We start from the raw sequence: 21930 nt of genomic DNA, 5'->3' as shown, positions 1-21930 counted from the left end.
TATGAAGATAAAGCAATCCAATTATTTCAAATATGCACATTCACCATTAGGCTTTCCAGAGGACGTTAAAAACCCCCTCTATTTTATGAAGAAGTATGATATAAAGCTATGAATTGGCACATCAATATCACAGTAGATCAGAAAAGGGTACCCAAAATGAAAAAGCATAATTTTTCTCTTTTTATATTACTTTTACACAGCTGTGCTATGCAATTGTCTGTTATTTTAAAAATCTCCATTTCCCACCAAAGGGTGATAAAGGTTAGATTAATGCAAAAGTGTTACTGTGAGTCCATATTGTAATTAGCAATGCCCAAATTTACTATGTCATGCAGTTACTTCTGCATTTCTTATTTCCTATGAAGCCTGAACTTTGGTTTTGCTGATATCACAATGGATTCTGTATGAAATCTGTCTTAAATTTAACATGTTTTACCCTAATTTCAAGTCTCCATGACTTTTCCTGTACCGTGATTATGGAATGGTGATTAAACCATGCATGCAAAAAGCAATGAGAACATGTATCCTAAATCCAGAAGCGACAAGAGTCACATGTAGTTTTTCTGCTGGAGGTGCACTCATGACTATGAGACAAAACTCAGGCAGCTCCACTCAGCGTTTTTCCCTCAGTATCACTATTCAGACTCCTGTAATTTCTGGCTCTTTGATCTCTCCTCAGAACATAGTCTGAATTTAATGACAGCCAAATATGCCATGGGGTTTTTCTTTGACTTCCAAGAACTTTCTCAGGCAGTGGCTCCTTGCTCACACTACATCAAGAGCCATTCCATTATCTCGGTCTGCACAGCACTGGGGGTGGAAGACAAAACTGGAACTATTTCTCCTCCTTCCTCTAAACAGCAGCATTAAAAACCACAATGAATTCCTCCAGGTAGACAACTGACAGCAGTTGCCCCACCACTGGCTGTGCAGTGACTGGGTGATGTCCTATTCAAAACATGGACTCTCTGCCCTGAGACAGAAAAAGCAAATATTTTCAAATAAAAGAACCTTTTTTCTGCTATGACTAGAGACAAATACTGCAACATTCCTAAGTTAGTGGCACAAATCAGGGAAGTAACAGTTGTGCTATGTTATTTCATCCCATAAATTCTCTTCCTTTGGGCATAAACTACTTTCAGTATTTACGATTTAAATAACTAGATTATATTCTTCCATGAACAGAGAGAATAAACCAGAAATCAGATGCATGGCCATCCTGTCACATTTTTGTGGATCCATAATGAAACATTTGGGAAGCTGTATTTGCTGCCTCTGATCACAGTTGTTCTGTTCATTAGTGACACGTTCACAAGTAAACTCTCAGCCACGCTGCCAATTAAATCTACTTACTTGTGTTTGGGAGCTAATTAATAGCAAATTAACGTTCTGAATTCCATGCATATTTCTCATCCATACATTAAATTTATCTCATGGCTGGCATTTTAGAGGAATTTTTTTGTGAAATTATTTTCATCTAACAAAGGAAGCTACTAAAATGGCTTTTGTGCTTCATTTTGTGGTGGCACTGAGAGGCACCCTTATTGTGATAATAGCTGCAAGTTCCCCACACCCCTTTCTTAACGACTGTACTTGTCACCTATTGTCCTGCCTTCCCTACTCCATGTGGTCCTAGCCACGCCCCCAGTTTTCCCTATTGGTTCCTGTACTCCTAACCCCACGTGGCCCTGGCCACTCCCTCGGGTTTCCCTATTGGTTCCTGTACTCCTAACTCCGCCTGTGTACCTCCCCTGTACCCAGAGGTCACTGGGTCTGTGTGTTGTCCCTGCCCCTCTGTTTCCCTATAAAACCCCTTACCCTCCGCCATCTTGCGGTCTATGCTCCACGTGTGTTTATGCTCCACATGTGGCTGTGCATGTGAGGCCTTCGCCCTCGAGGCATCTCTGCCTCGGGGAGGTCGTTGGCCTCTGCTGCACCATGCGAATAAACATCTTCCATGGACACAACGCATAGACCCTCCTTGCCTCCTTTATCACCGCCGGTTGTGGAAGCAGACGAACCAGAGGTAGCCTTATGGCTCCCCGGCCGGTGAGAGCGCAGTGTCCAGCCCTGGGACAGAGGGTTTGGAGCACTGAAGCGCTGAACCGGGCTAGGTAGAGAAGCTCTAGGGTAAAGTCTGCTGCACCATCCTCCAAAACCGCAACAAATGGCGCCCAACGTGGGGCACGAACCCACGACCCTGAGATTAAGAGTCTCATGCTCTACCGACTGAGCTAGCCGGGCTAGGTAGAGAAGCTCTAGGGTAAAGTCTGCTGCACCATCCTCCAAAACCGCAACAAATGGAGCCCAAACGTGGGACAGAAGCCACCCTGGAAAGCGTCCCCCTGCAGCCGCAACTGCGGCAGGGGAGTAGTCGCATTTGGGAAGCCATTTCCCCGACGAAAAGCTTGCATTCAGCGAGAAGACCGAAGGGGCGGCCGGTAGCCTCTAGAAAAAAGTCGCGCTTTTCAAGGAGGTCGGCCGAACGGCGGTGGACCATCCCGAGTGCTTTTTTTTTGATTCTCCGTGCGTGGTAAGCCCTCTGGAAAGCCCCTTGGGAGGGGAACCAGTGAAAGCCTGGTCGGCTTGGTACGAGGGTCCCTTTTTTCTTTTTAGTTTGTTCTTTTTGCCTCGGGGTGGGTGGAGGGTTAGAGGTGGTGTCTTGTCGAGGTGAAGAAAGTCGCGCTCCATGCGAAATCTCGACAAGAAAAAACCCACTTCTAACAAGGGGAAACCTAAGTTTTGTGCCCCCATTTTGGGAGAAGTTTTTCTTATAAAATTAGACATTTTTTATAAGGAGTGGAGAATCAGCTGTTGTGTGGGCAGTTTTTGCGCGCGAGAGATAAAGTAAACTAATCTGTGTTTTGTTTTATTTAGTTATCTGGCAGTGAAAAACCCTTGTTCTCTCCCTAATAAACACCTTCCCCTGCATGTATCCCCCAACATGGTGCCGGCCATGTGTTGGTAGCACCCCCTCCTCCACCAGCTCGTGCTCCCCCTCTGTCCCTCAGGAGAGAGCTGATCGTACGCTTTTCAGCCTCTCCTGTCCCTTTCCCGGGTTAGAACTGGCCACTCTAACTCGAGATCCCTGCTAACCTCCTTTCCTATGCCCCAAACCTCCGCCGAGCTGACTCCACGTGTTTTCCAATATGGCGCCGGCCGCATGGTCAAGCACGCCATGTTGTCTTCTTCCCCTTGAAATTTTCCCGGGCTTACCGAAGCTCCACCCCCTGCATCCCTCGTGTTCCGTTATAGCCCCTCCCCCCGCATCAGTGAGCGCTCCCTTCGGTTACAGATCCTTCCCCATCTGAGCGTTTCCCTTCGGTGCAGGCCCTTCCTCCCATCCTCTCAAGTGTTCCCTCTCAGCCAGAAGCAGCTATAGCCTGGCCGGGAGCGGAGCCGCACCTCCAGTTGCCCGCGGCAAGCTCGGAAGAGCCGGTGAGGCAGCACCTCTAGCTCCCCGCGGCAGACACTGCCCCCGGAGCCTAGTGGAGCTGCGCCAGAGCAGTCCCTGAAGCTGTGCTGCCGTCCGGCCGTGCTGGAGCCTAGTGGAACTGTTACAGACCCAGCAGAGCCACAGCAGGAAAAAGCTGTGTGTCACCCAGTGGAGCTGCGCTGCGTCCAAAGTTTTCTCCCTCTCCTAAGCTGAGAAAGACTTCGGTAACAGCCCCGTTACTGCTGCAAACCCTGCCTTCATCTTAGCAGCCCCAGCAAAAAAAAAAACAGACTACAAACATAACTGCAGTCCGAAAATTCAACCTGTACTGAATTCCAACATCAAAATCAGCCAGCTGCATCATCGTTTTCCCCATACTCACAGCAAAACTAATTTTGTTATTGCTTTACATTATGTTGTTTTACCATTTTCCTGTTGTTTAAAAATTTGCTATGAAAGTTTTTAGGAAAAGCCTTTCCCTCTTTAATTTAGTAAAAAATGGGGAAATATTGTGATAATAGCTGCAAGTTCCCCACACCCCTTTCTTAACGACTGTACTTGTCACCTATTGTCCTGCCTTCCCTACTCCATGTGGTCCTAGCCACGCCCCCAGTTTTCCCTATTGGTTCCTGTACCCTAACCCCACGTGGCCCTGGCCACTCCCTCGGGTTTCCCTATTGGTTCCTGTACTCCTAACTCCGCCTGTGTACCTCCCCTGTACCCAGAGGTCACTGGGCCTGTGTGCTGTCCCTGCCCCTCTCTGTTTCCCTATAAAACCCCTTACCCTCCGCCATCTTGCTGTCTATGCTCCACGTGTGTTTATGCTCCACATGTGGCTGTGCATGTGAGGCCTTCGCCCTCGAGGCATCTCTGCCTCGGGGAGGTCGTTGGCCTCTGCTGCACCATGCAAATAAACATCTTCCATGGACACAACGCATAGACCCTCCTTGCCTCCTTTATCACCGCCGGTTGTAGAAGCAGACGAACCAGAAGTAGCCTTATGGCTCCCCGGCCGGTGAGAGCGCAGTGTCCAGCCCTGGGACAGAGGGTTTGGAGCACTGAAGCGCTGAACCGGGCTAGGTAGAGAAGCTCTAGGGTAAAGTCTGCTGCACCATCCTCCAAAACCGCAACACACCCTTCACGATATTTTACTAAATATTTTCAAGGAACACTTCCTCCTTCCTTGTAATTGTAGTAGCTGTCTACACTGCACTAGCATTAATAGAAGTGTTGTCAAAACCTGGAAAAATAGCCCCTTCAAGCTCCTAATTGATTTTCCCCTTGCCTGCTCCCACTCATGGGCCAGTGTTTCTCCTTTCCACCTCCCAGGCTACCCGATGTGATAAAAGGAAGACAAATGAAATCATCTGTGCATCAGAGAAATAGCTGTACCTGAGACAGATTTTTGTTGGTCCCATTAAAAACATTTACATGGTAAAATGAATTAAAACAATTACTCTTGACATGGAAGAGCAGAAATAAAGTTGAAGAACAGCTCTGGAAAAATAAAAAAGGGTCATAATTATGTGTCAGGCTTTCATCCTAATTAATTGATAGACCCTTTGTTTCATAAGCTTTCTGCTTACCAGTATTTTTCCACATTTTTCACAGATATTTAGCTAGTTCCTTCATCAGTTTGCTTCTGTATTTGCTGTGAGCTGTGTAATATTTCAAAAGTGATGCCCATGTTCCAGCCAGCCATGGGTTCCTGAGACATCTCATGAAGGAGCACACGGTGAATCCCTTTTGTGAGAGGAAATTCTGCATCAGGCCCAAGTTCAATATGCCATTCCCTTTGCCCAAGAAAAGCAAGGGCCATGCAGCAGCCATCTGCTGGAAACAGGGCGGATCCCACGCTGGGGCCTGGTGAAACTACAGTGGTGAAAGGTACTTGCTTGCCTTTGAGCTGTATTGCACACGGGGGCAGTGACTGGGCTACAGAGCCAAACCAGAACGATGGCACAGCAGCCTAATTAGGTTGATTAGGGCTGGCACTTCCTCATGGACAGGGCCAAAGTTTCCACAGTTACTTCTGTGTCAGCAGCACATGAGGAAAGAGGACTGCTGTCCTCCAGAGCAAGGCATTACAGCTGCAGGGCTCTGGGGGCATTGCCCTCTGCGAGATCGCGACCAGAGCAGGAGTCAACAGCCCAAATCTGCCCCACTCAACCTCCAGGGCCACTGACTTCACAGGAGTTGGAAGACATGGGACCTCTAGTGACCACAATATCCGAGTCAAGATTGCAAATTGCTTGTTCAGGAGCCCATTGTGATTTCAGAAGTCAGCGGGAAGAACAAGGAGCCACTAGAAATGGAACATAATCAATCCTTTTTGATAACAGCTATTTCAAAGAACGGTTGAGGTCAGCTGGAAAATACAACCGCAATTGTACAGCTGAGCCTGTAAAATTACCCTTTGCTAATACAGCTGTGGCAGCTTACACTGAGCAGTCTGTGCCACAGAGCTTATGGAAACATTACATTTGCTTAAAATTCTGCTCTGTTTGCAGAGGATGACACTCAGAAGGATGTCTGGAGGGAGTGTCTATATGTACTGCATGGTTCTGAGTCACCAGGCAGCTCTGTGATATAATTGTCAATGTAACTCTAATGGCGACCTGCTGAATAGAGGCTGGAACCAGACAGGAACCATTAAATTACTAGCAATTCTGAAATGTGTTTGAAGTGGGTTTCTGGTGGCCAGATCCTTTAAGAATGCTCCACTGCTTGTTAGCATGTCAGAAGACGTGACAAATAAAGAAATCACAAATCTCTGAAATAAAGAGATTACAAATCTCTGTAGTTTCTTCGAGTATCACTTTAAAATAATGCCTCATCTGATCTTCCAACTATATTTAAATTAATTAAAACCCATTTATCACCACAAGTTCTCTGAAGTACTTGGGGATTCAAAGTCAGTTTTTCTTGCTCTATCAAATATCCTAGTTTTCTAAGTGGGTAGGATGTGACCTATAAATTACCATGATGAATAACTTTGTGAGTAAGAACGTGGGTCAGTTTTTCATTAAAATTAAAAGGTCCTCATTCTCTGTTGTCAGATTCTCAAGTGCTGCTGCAAAAGGAAACAAAGAGCTGTCAAACAGAGTGATGATATTTTACACCCAGTTTGCCCTGCTGTAAGGAACACGTCATGTTACAGGACACTGCGTAGGCACAACCATTACACTCTGATTTCAAGGACAGCAAGTAAATTCTGATTTATTCATGGAGAAGAAATTTCTTGCTGGTTGAAACTTGCTTCCACGAACACACAGGGTCAACGTACCACTTAATTCCTATATAAATCTTCTGAAGATGAACAAATTTCAAGTAGCACAATATTGTATCATTTCTGCCAGTCTGAAGGAAAACCAGCATTACTGGAAAATCCTTCTCATCCAAGGGTTTTGAAAGTCAGAGGAATGTGAGCAGGCTATCAAGTTATGGAGACTGCAGGTGAAAGGCAGATTTTAGGGTATTTTTTAAAATGCAGCAATGAAGCCTCCTGGCATTATTGTGCATTTTACACAGACAGAAACTACCGAGAGTACAAGATGCAGCTGAGAATCCTTAAAGAAACAGTTGAAGGCAACCTGCAAACAACTTCAAATGCAGCTTGAATACTCTCAGGACACAAGTTCCCAACTTCAAATTGTAACTTTTCAGGATGGGGACAGCTGCTCCTGGGCAAAATGCTGGTGAATGCTGTGTAGGAAGACAGAAACTGCTTACAAACCAAGAATTAAGTGCCCCAAGGAACCTGCATGGAGAACTGAAACACATTTCTCTAAAATATGGTCATGGGCATTTGTAAGAATCATGAAGGGGTAAAGCTCAACTGGAGACATGGTGTTTTTCCATTTCTAGTGGCACCTCTCTGTTTTGCACATGCCCTCAGTGCTGGAGAGCAGGAGGCACTGGAGGGAACTCTGTCCTGCCAAGGGGATGCATTAATGCTCAGAGACTGAAAGGTGCTGTGAGGGACAGCAGGGCTCTTCTCGTGCCATCACTGTCACAGACAGGAGGCACCTTTGCATCTCCAGCCAACCTGCCTCTTCTCCAAAGCACTCAGCTCTCAGATGAGAAGGGAATGGATCTGACAGGGCTGACGTTTTCCATCTCAGCCAGTTTTCTGATGAGAAAGGAAGGGGAGGATCGGCAGAGGAATGGCAAACTCTCATCCTAGAAAGAGAGTTGTCACACAATGTCCCCCAAACTTCTGTGAGGCCAGGAGAGAACCACAGGTGAGGCTCTGCAGCTCAGCTTTGCAGTCAGCTCTGCCAGCAGATGCTTTTCAAATTTGGTGGTTTATTTACTGATTTATAACAGTGCCCTTCACAGAGATTTACAAGATTATATAAAGCAGAACAAAGAAATGCTCAAGTGTCTCATCTCAAGTGAGTAGACAGAAGGAATTTTTAATGTTTGACCTTAAACATATTGAAAGCATAGTATGATTTCATCTGTTTTCTCAAATGAGCAAAACATCTATACCTAAAAACTGCAGAGAATATAAACAGAACATGAAGTGAATTACTTGACCTGAAAAATAAGGCTTTGGGCAAAGATGTAAACGTTAATCAGCACAAAAAGATAAGGGATGAGCCAACAAATGAGGGGTTTTCACTAGAAATAATGAAAATTTGCCTTCTAATCATGCTTTTGTGCTAAAAGAGAGCTAAGAAAGCTTCCTGAATAAAGAGGTGAAAAAGATGGATGGCACAGAAATATATTACTTATGCTACTGAACTCTGAACAGGTTAACATAGGTAATGAACAACACAAAAACATAATACAGACATACTGTAAATAATTAAAAAATCACATATAGGATCACATGGAACAATATCTTATGTAAAGCACACTGTGACAAAAATCATAATCAGATATGTGAAGGCAAAAAAGTGAACCAGTTTCTTATTGGCTGAATTCACACAGCTTTGAACAGTAAATGACTTAGAAGGACCTTTTAATGATTTTCTGTTCTCCCTGAGGACACAGGTTGGTTTAGTCTAACACCACACAGAGGAGTGAAACAGAATGTTCAGAACAGCATTGTCAGTCAGCCCCAAGCTTTGGCACTCTGTAGGATTTGCACAGGTAAATCTGCATGCCAAAGGTGAGATCCAATGGACTGTCCCAGCCCCTGCCCAGTTGTCTCTGCAAACCCATAGAGGCTCCAAGGTCGTACAGCTTCCCTGCTCCCCAGGGGAAAGGAACTCTGTGTGTAACTGGAGGGAACTTGAGCTTTGGAGAGGCTGTTGAGAAGGGGAGGTGTGTGCAGACTGATTTGGTGAAGGTGGCTGAGGTGGCCCTGGAGATGCTGCTGAAGGTGTTTCCCCAGGGCAGCCCAGGGGATCCATCCTGATCTGTAGGAAGTCACAGGTTGGCAGTGCCAGGAGCTCAGCAAACTACACAAGTGAACAAGGTATTGTCTTTTTTGTCCTTTAAAGGAAAAAGGAACAGCCTCCCTCCTCAAGGACAGCCATCAGCCCCCCAAGCACAGGAATTTCAGCTCTGTGGATTTCAGTGACCTGAAATACAAGTTCTCAGAGACACAATGTGACTCTTTTGAACCTACATGCTCCATCTTACTACAAAAATATGTTTTTAAAGAGAGGATTTTATAGTGAGCAGCAAAGCATAATAATGATTAATCCCCTGATTGCCAGCAAGTGCCCTGAACAGCTCTTACTCTGCAGACAGTGACATTCTCTTCCTAAAGTGAAAACACGGTGGCATTTCAAGTTAAAAAAACCAATGTTCATTGAAATAGAAAAAGCAGTAGCTGGCACTGAGAGTAACAAATGAGAAGGTCAGCTGAACAGACACAAACAGTACAGAACATAGATGCAACACACCCTGTGCAGGATTCATTCTAGCAGTATTGATAAAGCTTACATTAGTTCAACAAAAAGAAAAATGTATTACCTTGCGCTACATTTTTTGATTAAATGCAAATAACTCTTAATCAGCACCTTCTAGCAGGGTTGCTAATGGAAATGCATTAATTAATGCTGGACACCTATTATTTTATTCTGGTTTGAAGAGTCACTGTTATTTGCTGTTCTGTTATCCAGAAGAACACCTGTAATTTTCAGAAAACCCAATCAAAGCTTCACAATAGAGTTTTAAACTGTGATTCAGTGAAGGCTCACATACTTAAAGTCCTATCACAATAAAATTTGCAGTAAGCATCTATTGTATCTTTTCGTGGGGATGAAACAGAAAAAAAATACTCCTCCTCTTTCATTATCTGATGTATCTATCTGAAATCAAGGAGAGCCACTGCTGCCTCTGTGCACTTAACTCCAGACAAGAAAATCAAGCTCAGGCTGGGATTTAAGGCAGCTCTCAAGCTTTGCTCAGCCTCCTGCATGTATTGCTCTGTGCCCAGAGGGTTGCAGATAAGGCAACAATGGCCTGGCAAATTCAGGTCAAAACAGAGAACCAACATCTGGAGCAAAAAGGCTGTGGAGGAGCAAAAACTACACCTATGCAAAATCTGAGCACACAGAGTGTTAGGTCTGCAGGAGTCTTATCAATCAAAAGGAGAGAAAGAATGAACAAATGAAAGATTTTCCCTAGTCTGGGGTACTAACCCATAGCTGAAATTTTTTTCTGATAATAAACAGAAATAAAAGTTAAATTTGTATCAAAACAGTAGTTGCTTAGACAAATTTTTACACTATTTAAAGTCAGGCTGTATTATCTTGTAAAGAGAATATATAAATCATAAGAAATACAGTAGTTTGACCAAACTCCTCACCCCTACACCAAGCTCACTTTGTGTAGGTATAAAACAGGTAAAGAAAATGAGAAATGCTTGGGATTCTTGGGAAATAAATTAAACTTCCAAATATTCCTCAATGGTTTGTTTCTTTAAAAAGGAAAAGTAATATGAGAGAGAGAGTAGAAGACAGAATAATGATATTTATACAATAGGAATCAAATAAAGGTATTTGTAAGATCTACAGATTTTACAATGATGTTTATCTCTCAATAGAAACTAAGACCAGTTAAACACAATGCTGGCTAGGAAACTAGCCCCAAGAAAACCAGTATTTTTTGCTTCATTGCATTTGAAAAGCTGTTGGAAAAAGACATGTGATCCTCACCAAATTTTCACGAGAGAGAAAAAGTAGCTGCAATTTGCACATTTAATTATTCCCACCCGCTGAAGTAAGATCAGATAATTGTAAAATTCAAACAGATCCCACACTGACTCTTCCATTGGACGCATCAACTGGATGCATCCAAGTGCAGGAATCTTGCCCAGGTTCAAGTTTCCCAGCTGGAGTCTCACAGCATGGCAGCACTGACAGGACCCCAGCAAGTGGCTCTGGAGCAGAAGGGGACATGGAAGGATTCCTCAGGCTCACACACTGGGGTGCTGCACTTGGGGCACACTGCACACATGGGATGAGAAAATGAAAAAATCACCACGAGGATGGCACAGGCAGAGGCCAGCTGGAAAACAGGCAGAATAAACAGAAGAGGCCACTTTGTGATCACTCAAACCCAAGGCTTTTTCTCCAAAGCAGGACTTTAGATTCAGCCACCAACCCCCACAAAACACAGCAGGGAGCTATGTGATAATACAGCACTTTTCTTGTTGGTTTGCTCATTTTTTAGAAGAGTCTGACAAACTCCATGGATTTGGGGAGGTTGGTGCCATTGTAGAGCAACACAAAAGATCCTGTCTGCTCTAAGCAATGTATATCCTACTCTTAAAAGGAATGGCTGGGGGTATGTAGCCCTCTGCTGTGCAGATGTATCCTCAGGAATAATTCCTGGTAGCTTATACATAAAGGATATATTGACAATTAAGGTTTACCATAAACAGCTTTGATACATCTGAAGGGAACAGGAATGTATCTGGACTAAACAGGTGAAATAAAGCTGGTTAAACACCTTAAAAAGTGTATTTGGAACAGAAACTGTTTGTTATAAGGTCAGTGTTGTCATGTAACATGGGGCTCTGCCATCCTGCTGTAGGAACCACAGTGAACAAAATATTTTCCATTAGGGTTTTGTGTTTTGTTTTTAAAAGCACGGGCCTTAGAAATAACATTTTCACCCATATACTTGACATTACTTAAAATAAAAATGTAACAGGAATGAATCAGCCCCTCATCACACAATGTATGAGTTCAAAAAAGCCCTGAAAACCTGGGGTGCATGGAAAACTGAATACTGTATGGAGTGGGTTTACCACCATAACAACAGAGACTCCATCCTTTTGTGAAAAGACAACTGGTTGTTTTTTTTTTCTTTGACCAGAAGAAAACTTTGACTGAAGATAAACTTTATCTGTATTCCTGTAAGGTGCCAAATTAACTGCTACATGGAGAAATTATTAAGCCCAAAAATATTGGACTTAGCACCAAAACATACTTCCAAAAAACCCCAAACAAACTGGCCGAAGGGGATGAAATAAGATGTGGTAAAAGAGAAATGATCAAATGGGGAGAAGCTTATTAATGCAAAACCTCCAGGACTGGTCCCAAGACTCATTTTAGTTAGCATTTTCATCAGTTATCTTGGCATGAAACAGAAGAACCAAACTAATTAAACATTAATGGCACAAAGTTAGATGGCAGTGACCATCCTAATGAGGATCCCAATCAAATATGAGAAGAGCTGGATGACATTAAGGACTGGAGAAACAAAAATTACATAAATTATGACAGTAAGAAATGCAAGGTCTTGTTCTGTAGATTAATACAAATTTCTGCTATAAACTGAGGGCACAGGAGATGTGTTGGACACAGCAGGGTGACAGAACCCAAGGAGATATTGCAGGGAGCTGGAAGATTGGCTCTTTAGTGTGGAGGGCATCAGGGAATGGGAGAGACGATCTTGTGAGAGGGATTTCAACACCTCAGTTATCCATCCCCAAGCTAAGCTAGCAGAGGGCACCACTGCTCAGCGAAATTCTGCTGAACATTCAATACCAACGAGGAAAGAAGGGCCAACACACACGGGGGAGGAAGAGGGGAAGAAGGGTTGGAACTCAGAATAAAGTTTTCAGCTTTTCAGAGAGTAAAGTTCCAAACCACACTTTCAAAAGTTCATAATTATTAAGGCCAGTTTTATAAAAAAGGATTATCCGCCATGTCTGCCTGCAGTTACAGAGCTGCAAACATGTTCACCCAGGAGAGTTGCCTTTTGCTTCTACATTCTCTGTTCCTAATGGCCAAAACCAGCTCAGTAACACAGATGGAGCTTCATTTCTCCTGCCAAGCCTCATTCTGAACCTACAGCTCCCCGAGATCTCAGTCAGGGACAAAGGAAATGCAGCCCATACCCTGTCCCACTGTGCTCTCTTTCATCTCCAGTAGCACCATGGATTGTAACTCTCTTGGGAGACCTCTGTGACCTCCCAGAAACTGGTTCAAATAAGGCAGGCATTTGCTATTTTTCTGTTTTCTGAGTATTTTGGCAGTTGTTTTCACGTGATTTCCCACAATATTTGAGTGAAGGTTTTTTGAAGCCTTCATAAAATCCAAGCATGCATTACAAGAAATGACTAAGTTTATGACCTGACATTATGTCATGTAATTACGTATTAATGTAATTTTTAAAAAGGCAATTTTTCTTCTGATTGCAGCAGAAATGCTGCCACACATATAAATCCAGCAAAGCTGTGTCTTGCTCTGCAATATATGAGCGTACAAGAGTGGATTTTTTGGTCTGACTTTGAGAAGTGAGCCCTTGCTCGGCACTTGCTGTTCTCACAGAGGCTGCTCTGCATTCTGGGCAGTGGAGAGGGTTACCCATGTCACCAGAAAATGTTACAGAGCAGCCTCTGAGACATTTCCAGCTCCACAGGTTCACTGATGCTTTAGTGACTAGAATCCGACAGCAGTTTTGTTGTATGGCTTGGAAAGAAACCAACCCAAGCGTGGAGATTTTAAAAAAATATTTCAGATGCAGTGTTTCAAATATACATTTTGGTGATGTAACCAAGAATTTTAAGTGGTCTAGTTTTAGCCTCTCTCTACTAGAAACTCTCAAGGAAAGCTTACTTTTCATAATTCAGTCTTGTCAATTGTTGGTGTTCATAATCAAAATGAAAGACATTAAACAGTGTTTAACAATAGAAATTAAACATTATCATTTTATCTTTTTCATTGATTTATCAAGAATGATTGCTTCATTTGTCACCAGGCAGCAAGTGCTCACTGATCTGTTATGGAGACAGAATTATTAAAATTGCCCTGACCTTATTTCCCTACTTATGAATGCATATTCCCTAACATTACACTCAAATACTCCAAACTTGGCTTTCATAGATCAGAAGCCTTAAAAGAGCAAGGCAGATCTTCAAAATGCTGAGTAATGCCTTTACTCCATCGATCTTTTACTCTGTCAAAATATTAGCTTTTTACTCCACCACATTTTCCATGCCACGTACAGCAATTATGAGGTGACTGAGAGAAAGGAGCCTGGCAGGTTGTGGTCCTGTGCAGCCTCCAGATTTTAATGGGGCTGACAAACCTCAAGGACTCTCCTGCTGCAACAGGGGTGTTGTTCTGCATAGTATTTCCACAGCCGTGACACAATGCAATGATCAAGTTCATGTGTTGCTTAAAAAAGGAAAGCAGCAGCAAAGAGAAAAGGTAGAAAGCTTGTATAGAGGTTGAGGGTAAGGTGTAAATCTCAGTGGATATTTGCCAGTGCTTATTTATTTGAACTGGCAAAGGTAGAATTGTCTAGTCCTTCCTTATCTATGCAAGGAGACAAAATCTAAACTCTCCAGGGAAAAGAAGGGGCTGGCAATGATACAGGCCCATCACTGCCATGGAGCTGCCCAAGCCATGGCCCCACCTGACCAGGAGTGGCCTGAGGCACTGCACAGTGTCTGGGTTCACCTCTGGAGCTCTGAATCCATCTGCAGTAGCTCCTTCAGTGCTCATCTTTCAGGAACTGCTGGCCTAGGAGTGCTGGACTAATAGGCTGGGCTCCCCATGCTCCCCTGGGAAAACAGCATCATTCTGCACTGCAGTCACGATTCAGCCTGAACATTTTGCTTTTTCTGTAATTTTGGGGAAGATGATGTGAACACGAACTCCTCATTTGCCATCTCTTCAGCAGCAAGAGAACTAACACAGCATGTTCCATCTGCTGCCGTGAATCACGAGCTTCCACTGGTTGCAGATGAGTGTGGGGCCAGGCAGCATTAATACAAGGCAGCAGCCCTCCAGACAGAGTTCTGGGAGCTGCTGTGATCTAGCCACTCAAGATGCCTTTTCAATAGCTCCCAGAAAGCCAGTGGGCATTTCAGATCCTCAGAATGCAGGGCTGGAGGGATGCTTAAGAGGTCATCCCTCTTTCTGCCATCTCAAGACAAGATCAACTTTACTGCAACTCTTCATGACAGATCTTTGTTCTTGGAGCTGTAGAAGGCTGGAGCTCCCTCCTTCAGCTCTTCCCAGCACTGTTTTTCAGCAATAGTTAAGGAATTCTTATCAGAAATTCACTTACATGAAGAAGCTTGCACCTCCAAAGACTTAGGAAAAGACACAGGTACTTAATTCATGACAACACAAATACTGCAGACAATGCTTATGAGGGGAACCTGAGCCTGAGATGTCTGAGGGCCATTACTATCCTGACCCTTACAGCTATAATTCCTTGGTCTCATAAGAGTACTTTCTGATGATAAAAAGCCCCAAGTGAATTTTTCATTCATGGCCTTCCTGCTTCTTAAACTCTTAAAAAGAGGGATCCTTCTCAGATAAAGTCAGATCAATATCTAACAGAAGAATTGCCAGAAACATATTTTTTGTGTTGCGGAGGGTTACAATGCAGACTGGAATAATTTACATTACAATTCCTGCCCAGTTGCTGTAGAGAAAAGCTGCAGAAATCACAGTGCAGAGAAACATTAGAGTGCCCTGGCTGAGTCTGAGCAATCTGTGAGGAGTTACTTGGGGAGGGCTGGCAGTGCCTGGCTGCTGCAGCGTGTGCCAGCACCACGCCTTATTCCTAAAAATAGGGCACTCTGCAATGGGGGAAAGGAGAAACACAGCAGCCAAAATTCACGTCTATTTTTCATTCTTCTGCCTTACCTGAAGTTGCACAAACAAAAGGGAAGATGTGATCTTGTTCCCTCAGGCCCCTGCCAGCCCGGGAGGGACACCCAGATTGTTCATTAGCTCTGTTCAGGTGGTGTTGTATAACCTTGGCCAAGACACCTCTGCCTGTTTCTCTGACCACCTTACTATGTATTGTCTCCTTAGATTATGCAGTTTAGGTTCCTAAAGGCACTTGGGCACCTCATGCCTCTGTGGACACATTTTGAAGCCCTCCAGGTCAGGTACTGTCTCTCACACCATGCACAGCCCAGCTTAGATCTCACCTGGCACACCTCACCACTGATCCCAAAATTATCACCACAGATCAGCTCTGAGCTCTTCTGTTCTACATATGAACATCAACCACAGGGCCCTGCAGGAGTTAACAACTGAATTCACTCTTAAATATTCACAAATGTTGGGATAAGGATTCAAACAGAAGGAAAACCAGATTGAGGATCCATCCACAAAACCACCGTACGAAATCATACACAAAAATGACAGCTTGACTTTAACTTTAAATTTCCTACAGAAGAAAATGTATGGAAACATCAGTTATGTTGAGAACAGAAACCTCCCCCAGTATTTGCTGCTCAGAAGAGAGTGGGCTCAGGACACCAGGGCTTTCCTGAGCTTTAGCAGCCTCGTGTGGCCACATCCAGAGCAAGGGGAGCAAGGGGAAGTTCTGGGCAGTTAAAAGGATGCTCCAACTTGGCCCAGGAGCTGGGCAGCTGCAAACACACTCAGAGTCACCAAATGTAATTCTTCCTTATGAAAACAAAGGCTGAAAGGTGACCTTGGTGCACGTGTGAGCTTACACACAGTGGCCAAGAGAGATCCTCAGTCTTGTTAGATAAAGGCATCATCAACTCCATCCCCTGGAAGCTGGGGAAACTTGGTCCTCTAAAAGCTGCAGTCTCATGGTGGTGTGTTCTTAAATGCTGTTAGTGCACCACCTGAATTTTTTAGATGCTTTGCAGAAGAGCTACTGGGAACAGCTCCTGTGGCTGTAATACACTGGTCTGCTCACATGCTGGGTACAGGCTGATCTATCTCCTGATACCTCAAGACCTCTTTAAAAATGTTAATAGTTTTTATTTTTTCTGTATTTCTACAGTGGCTCCTCTGGCCTCAGAAGATGGAATCTGCCCTAGCTGAGTACTGCTGCGGTGTCCTTATCCCCTCCCTGAATAGAGGCCAATGAATAACATGCCCCATTTGGCAAGTGCTTTCTCAAGTGTAAACAAGTGTGTTTTTAAAATGCCCCTCCCCGATCCTTCTTACAAAAATAAACCAAACTCACCATATTAACTGATAAACTGTGTACTAAAGTACTGACAAAACCAAGCAATAAATAATAAAAGCACAAGTCTGCATTTTAAAAGAAGCCTTGGAACAGAAAGAGAGGTTATCTCTTTAGCTCCCAGGAAGAACAAGGATAAAATAGCAGTAACATTGTGCACTATGTTTTAAAACCTTGGTGAGATCAGGATGAAAGGCACTGTAAGATTTCAAATTACTACATGGTATAGTTTAAGTTCTATAGAGATTGAAATGGTCATGTCTTTTTAAGCGCTTATATCCTTCAGGTAATTTTTCTATTATGTGCAGTAAAGAAAAAAGTACCCAGACATATGTTTTCATTGCTCACCTTAAGGAATTTCAGGAAAAAAATCAAAGCCTGTATTCTGGGTTTTTTTATACATGCTGTACATTTAGGAAAAAACCCAAATCAAGACAAGCAGTAAATGCAGTAATTAAAAGCAGATATTTGCAATAAAAGATGTTGATAATCTGCAGTGAGTTCAGTGGAGGGTCACCACGATGGTCTCAGGGCTGCAATACCTACTCTGGGAGGTGGTGGATAGTGGATGGGAGACAGAGAGACAACAGCATAAATTGAAACCAAAGAGGTTCACACTGGAGAACAGGAAACTTCTCCACAATGACAGCTGAGCAGTGGAAGTGGCTGCTCACTCTCCTTCCTTGGAGGTTTTCAGGAGCAGGGTGGATGAAGCTCACTGTGATCTGATGTCATCTCTGACCCTACTTTGGGCAGCAGGATGACCAGAGACTTCCTGCAGCTCCTCCCACCCTGATCTGCTTTATGATCTGCTACTTATCCTACTTTTGCCACAATGCTTGAGGCACGGGAATTCTGAGGAAAGTGGAAAAGCAGCCAGGTATATGAGCTAGCAGAGAAGAAGAAAGGGTGATGAGAAATGATTCCCTGTCATTCTTCAAGGTGACCCATATGCAGTTTCATATATAAAATTCGGGACATTGTCTACTGTGAAAGCAGAACAATTTACAGTGTAAATGGGGAAAAAAAGGATGTGGCAAAATTGCTCTCCCAATGCTTTCTCTCCTTCACATAGAAACAGGTGCTGTCATTGAAAGGGACATAGAAAGAGGTGGATATGAAGCTTTAGATTTCCAAGCATCAGGTAAAAGAGCAAACATTCTCTGGTGTTGGCCTTGCAGTGTTGAGTTCTCTAGACAGAAAACACGGAGCTCCAAAACCTCAGGCACTGTATCCCAAGAGCTGTTCCAGTGAGACTCTAATCCCTTCCTGAACAGAATGAAATGAAAAAAGAAAACTTCAAGGATTTTAAAGTGGTTTTATAGTCAATCTCTGCTCAGTCAGATGTGCACCTTTCCAATGGTGAAGGTACTGTTCCAATACTTTATTTGAGACTGTCCTCAAGAAGCTCAATTTTAGGAGGAGGTAATTCATGTTTAATTCAGAGAATTGAGCAGCACAGAGAAACCTGGCCAATGCATAGAGGTTTATTTTTAATTCTCTGTATTCCCTGATGTGGAAACAATTTATGATTCTGTTAGGGTTCTCTTTGAGAGCAGGGAAAACATTGGATTGAAATAAGACTTCAGATTCAAGAAAAAAAAATACCATTTAGAGAGATCACTTCAAATGAAGGCATTTCCAGTGGTAAGGCAGACTCCCATCTTGTACAAACCACACCAATAACACAAACCATCAGAGACCCTGACATCAAACAGGCACAGCAACAGATTCAATTGATGGAACTACTGCAGCCTTGAAATGATGCTGTGGCTGGATCCTCTAATTACTGCAAGCTGATTGTTGCAATCCTCACATCAAAACTTCATTTTCTCCCTCACTTCAGAGTTGCCAAGATCCATGGGAGCTTAGGCTTTGCCCAACATTTAGAAAGGGCCTTCAGCAGGAGGAAATCTTGATTTCAGGCACAGAGATTTCAAAATAAATGGAAGTTTAAGAGATCTGTGTGCCCATCCCTGCGGGTCTGAGGCAGGGACACAGGCTGTTTGGAGTAAAAGCTTTTTGGGGGCTACATAAAGCTGCAGGAAAGGTACTCCACTCTGGGAAGATAGAGGGCTGTGATTAAGTCAGATTTTAGGAGAACAAACAGAATTTAAAACAGTGGAAAGACAGAAACTGCAGTGTCACAGTCGGAGGGTTTCCATCCCTGATGTGTCCCATAATCTCTGTCTGCACAACGTCTCTAAGAAATGTCTCTAACCCAGAAAAGTGCAAGCAGAGAGGAAAAAAATCTTAGCATATAAAAATCCTGTCCTCTACACTCAGTACAGAGATATTTAATGCTAGTGAGTGTGGAGAGGGAAAGTCAGCTGGCAGAACAAAATCTATCTGTATTAATAAATACCCGAATAGAAATCTGCCTTCAGGCCTGTTATACAAACTTGAGGATGAAAAGTCTTCTTCACAGTTCTTGAGATGATTTTCCACTTTTTTTTTCTATTAATGTAGACATTTGCAGTGTATAAAATTATGGTTATGAAAGAATATTGTGGGAATTCAAAATACATTCTAGCTTAAATACAGAAAAATGGTTAATGGAGCATTTAAGAACAAGGCTTGTATCATAATGCACAGATTAAGATTCACTGATATCTCCAGACAAATTACACAAAGAACCATTTCTTTGACCATTTCTGTCAGAAAGAAGAAGTCACAGAAACTATTTGCCTTCGGAGACTGATTCTGGTGTTTTTCTTATCTTAAAGTCAGGTTCCTATTAAGTCTTTGGATTTACTGTGAATGTGTCCTAAATCTTGGGAAATGCCAATATTTTCCTCCCTTTCTTTCCCATTTATTGCAGCATACTTCTTCTGCTTTCTGTCAGCCTCCATAATTGGTGGAAAGTAAGAGAAAAGCCCAGCATGGTGTGAATCAATCTAATAGCGAGTTACAACGATTGCTGGAGGAGCTGAACTCCTGCAGGGAACACGCTGGATTTTCCCAAAAGGTAGTAATCTCTTTTATTTTGCCCTCAGGGGCTTGGGAGGAACCTGTGGGCCAAGGGAAGGGCAACACTTAGCACAGGTCAGCGCAGGACACCAGGGACTGCCATGGCACTCAAGGTGAGTGAGTGTTTTTGAAGGATTTCCACCACTTCTTCCTTTGAATTCCATGCTTTTAGCTAGCTAACTTCCAACTTTCCTGAATAAGGAATTACAGGGAGGGAACCTGTCCAGGATAAGCTTCTGCTGAGCACTACTAATAGAGCAGAGGAACCACTTTGAGCTGCAAGTTCAGAGCCCAAATCCACTCCGACCCTACGATGGCTTAGGGAATATTTAAACTTTGCAGGGCACAGACATACATTAAACACCAAGAAAAAAGAAATCACCTGAAACGTTTCCCTTTGCAGTTATTATTCAGTTACTGAGAAATGTGAGTTCCATTTTTGATGCTCTTTTTCACACTTTTAAAATTGTGTTTCTCTGGTTTGCTACCTGTTGCCATCTATTCCTATTGCAGAGGAAAACTAAGTGAATCATAGAGTGAACAAAAAAAAAAAGATAACAGCTTGGGATTTTTAGCAAGAAAGGATATAATTGCATCTAGTAAGATGCACTTAAAATTTAAAAGCAAACCAAACACAATTTATAGTTATATAGATACACATAATCTAAATAAAACATATCAGTTCAATTATTCGTGCTGAAGTTCAATCACCCTAAGACTCCACACATTTTAAAAATAACACGAAACAATGCTCGTTAAGCCATCTGGTATTCTGAAATGTATCTTTGGATGTGTATTTAAACTTTTGAAGCAATTTATATTAAACTCAGATTTTGGCTCCCTTAGGAAAATACATTAATTAATTTTATGCTCATTTAAGACAGACACTTTCTTCCTGATAGATTTAAGTGCTAAACAGAAAATTGTTTTGATGATTTCAAGCATTAGTGCTCTCTAATAGCAATGCAGCAGCAAAGGAATAAATAAAATGAAGTAAACTCTTCCTCTGGAATTCAGTTAAACCGCAACATTCTGAAGTTATCCTGAATTCTACTTAAAAATCGGGGTGGACCTGTTGATTTCTTTTAGTAGCAAAGCAAAAGCTACTTATCAAAATGACACAAATTAATCAGGAAGTTCTGCCTGTGTCTCTATTTATTTCATAAGCTGTTGCATTAACAGATAGAATCATAGAATCCTTTAGGTTGTAAAAGCCCTCTCAGATCATCGAGTCCAACTCTTAACCTAACACTGCCAGCCCACCATTAAACCACTTCCTTAAGCACCACGTGTACACATTTTTGAACACTCCCAGGACTGATGACCCCACCACTTCCCTGGGCAGCCTGTTCCATTGCTTGACCACCCTTTCAGTGAAGACATTTTTCCTGATATCCAATCTGTATCATAGCAGAGCTGTTCCTTGTGCTGACTGGCCAGCCTCTGTTTGGGTTCCACAGCCTGTCTGTGTTTGTCAAAGCAAAGGCAGACTGGAGCCCCAGTGCATCAGGGAATGCACAGCAATCCCTGCCACAGGAAGTGGGCAGCTCCCTATTCACTGAGCCTCCAATGATCCATCTCAGCCTCCCCTGCCTCAGTAATACCAGGATTTCCTTTTCCTAAACATAACCATATATTTTGCTTGTCACTTCTACTCCCCAGACTTGGACCTGAGGAAAGTGTATTGTATTTGAGACCCTTTGTCAGTTCATCTATAACCCTCCTTTCGGCAGAGATCTGTGAATATAAACAGCCATTTGATGCAAAAGTCTCCCATTTGACCCAACACACAAACCCATACAAGCACATTATTTTTAGCACAAAATAAATCTATTCCCTCTACCTGGAATTGGAGAGCCTCCCACTCATGCTTTGAGAACAAAATATGACAGGGAGGGAAGAAAAGAGCTGATGTATTACACTTTGCTCAGTCCAAATTGAAAGCCTACATGCCCTAATGGCATTTTGGTTTCCGAATGAGTTCTTTGAATAATATTCCCTTCCCCTCTTTCCACTAGAATATCCAGAAATTAATAATTTAATTTAGTCATACTGTAGGCCACATGAGTGGTAACTTCTGAATAAAACAATAACCATTCATACCCACACTTAAATTGCTGGAAGGCTTTTGAGGCTCA

At 43.0% G+C, this 21930-nt stretch overlaps 1 protein-coding gene and 1 non-coding gene across 5 annotated transcripts in view; both read right to left on the bottom strand.

Annotated features, from left to right (window-relative positions):
• Positions 1 to 21930, bottom strand: part of SPAG16 (sperm associated antigen 16) — a 368224-nt gene that overhangs the window by 56364 nt on the left and 289930 nt on the right. The gene's annotated exons all lie outside the window — the stretch shown is intronic.
• TRNAK-CUU (transfer RNA lysine (anticodon CUU)) lies at positions 2172 to 2244 on the bottom strand. The gene has a single exon. It is a non-coding gene; the product is annotated as a tRNA-Lys (tRNA).

Source organism: Lichenostomus cassidix, chromosome 7 (genome assembly GCF_008360975.1).
Source record: "Lichenostomus cassidix isolate B80296 chromosome 7, HeHo_3.0, whole genome shotgun sequence".
Taxonomy (NCBI): Eukaryota; Metazoa; Chordata; class Aves; order Passeriformes; family Meliphagidae; genus Lichenostomus; species Lichenostomus cassidix.
This window is presented reverse-complemented; position numbering and strand designations above follow the sequence as displayed.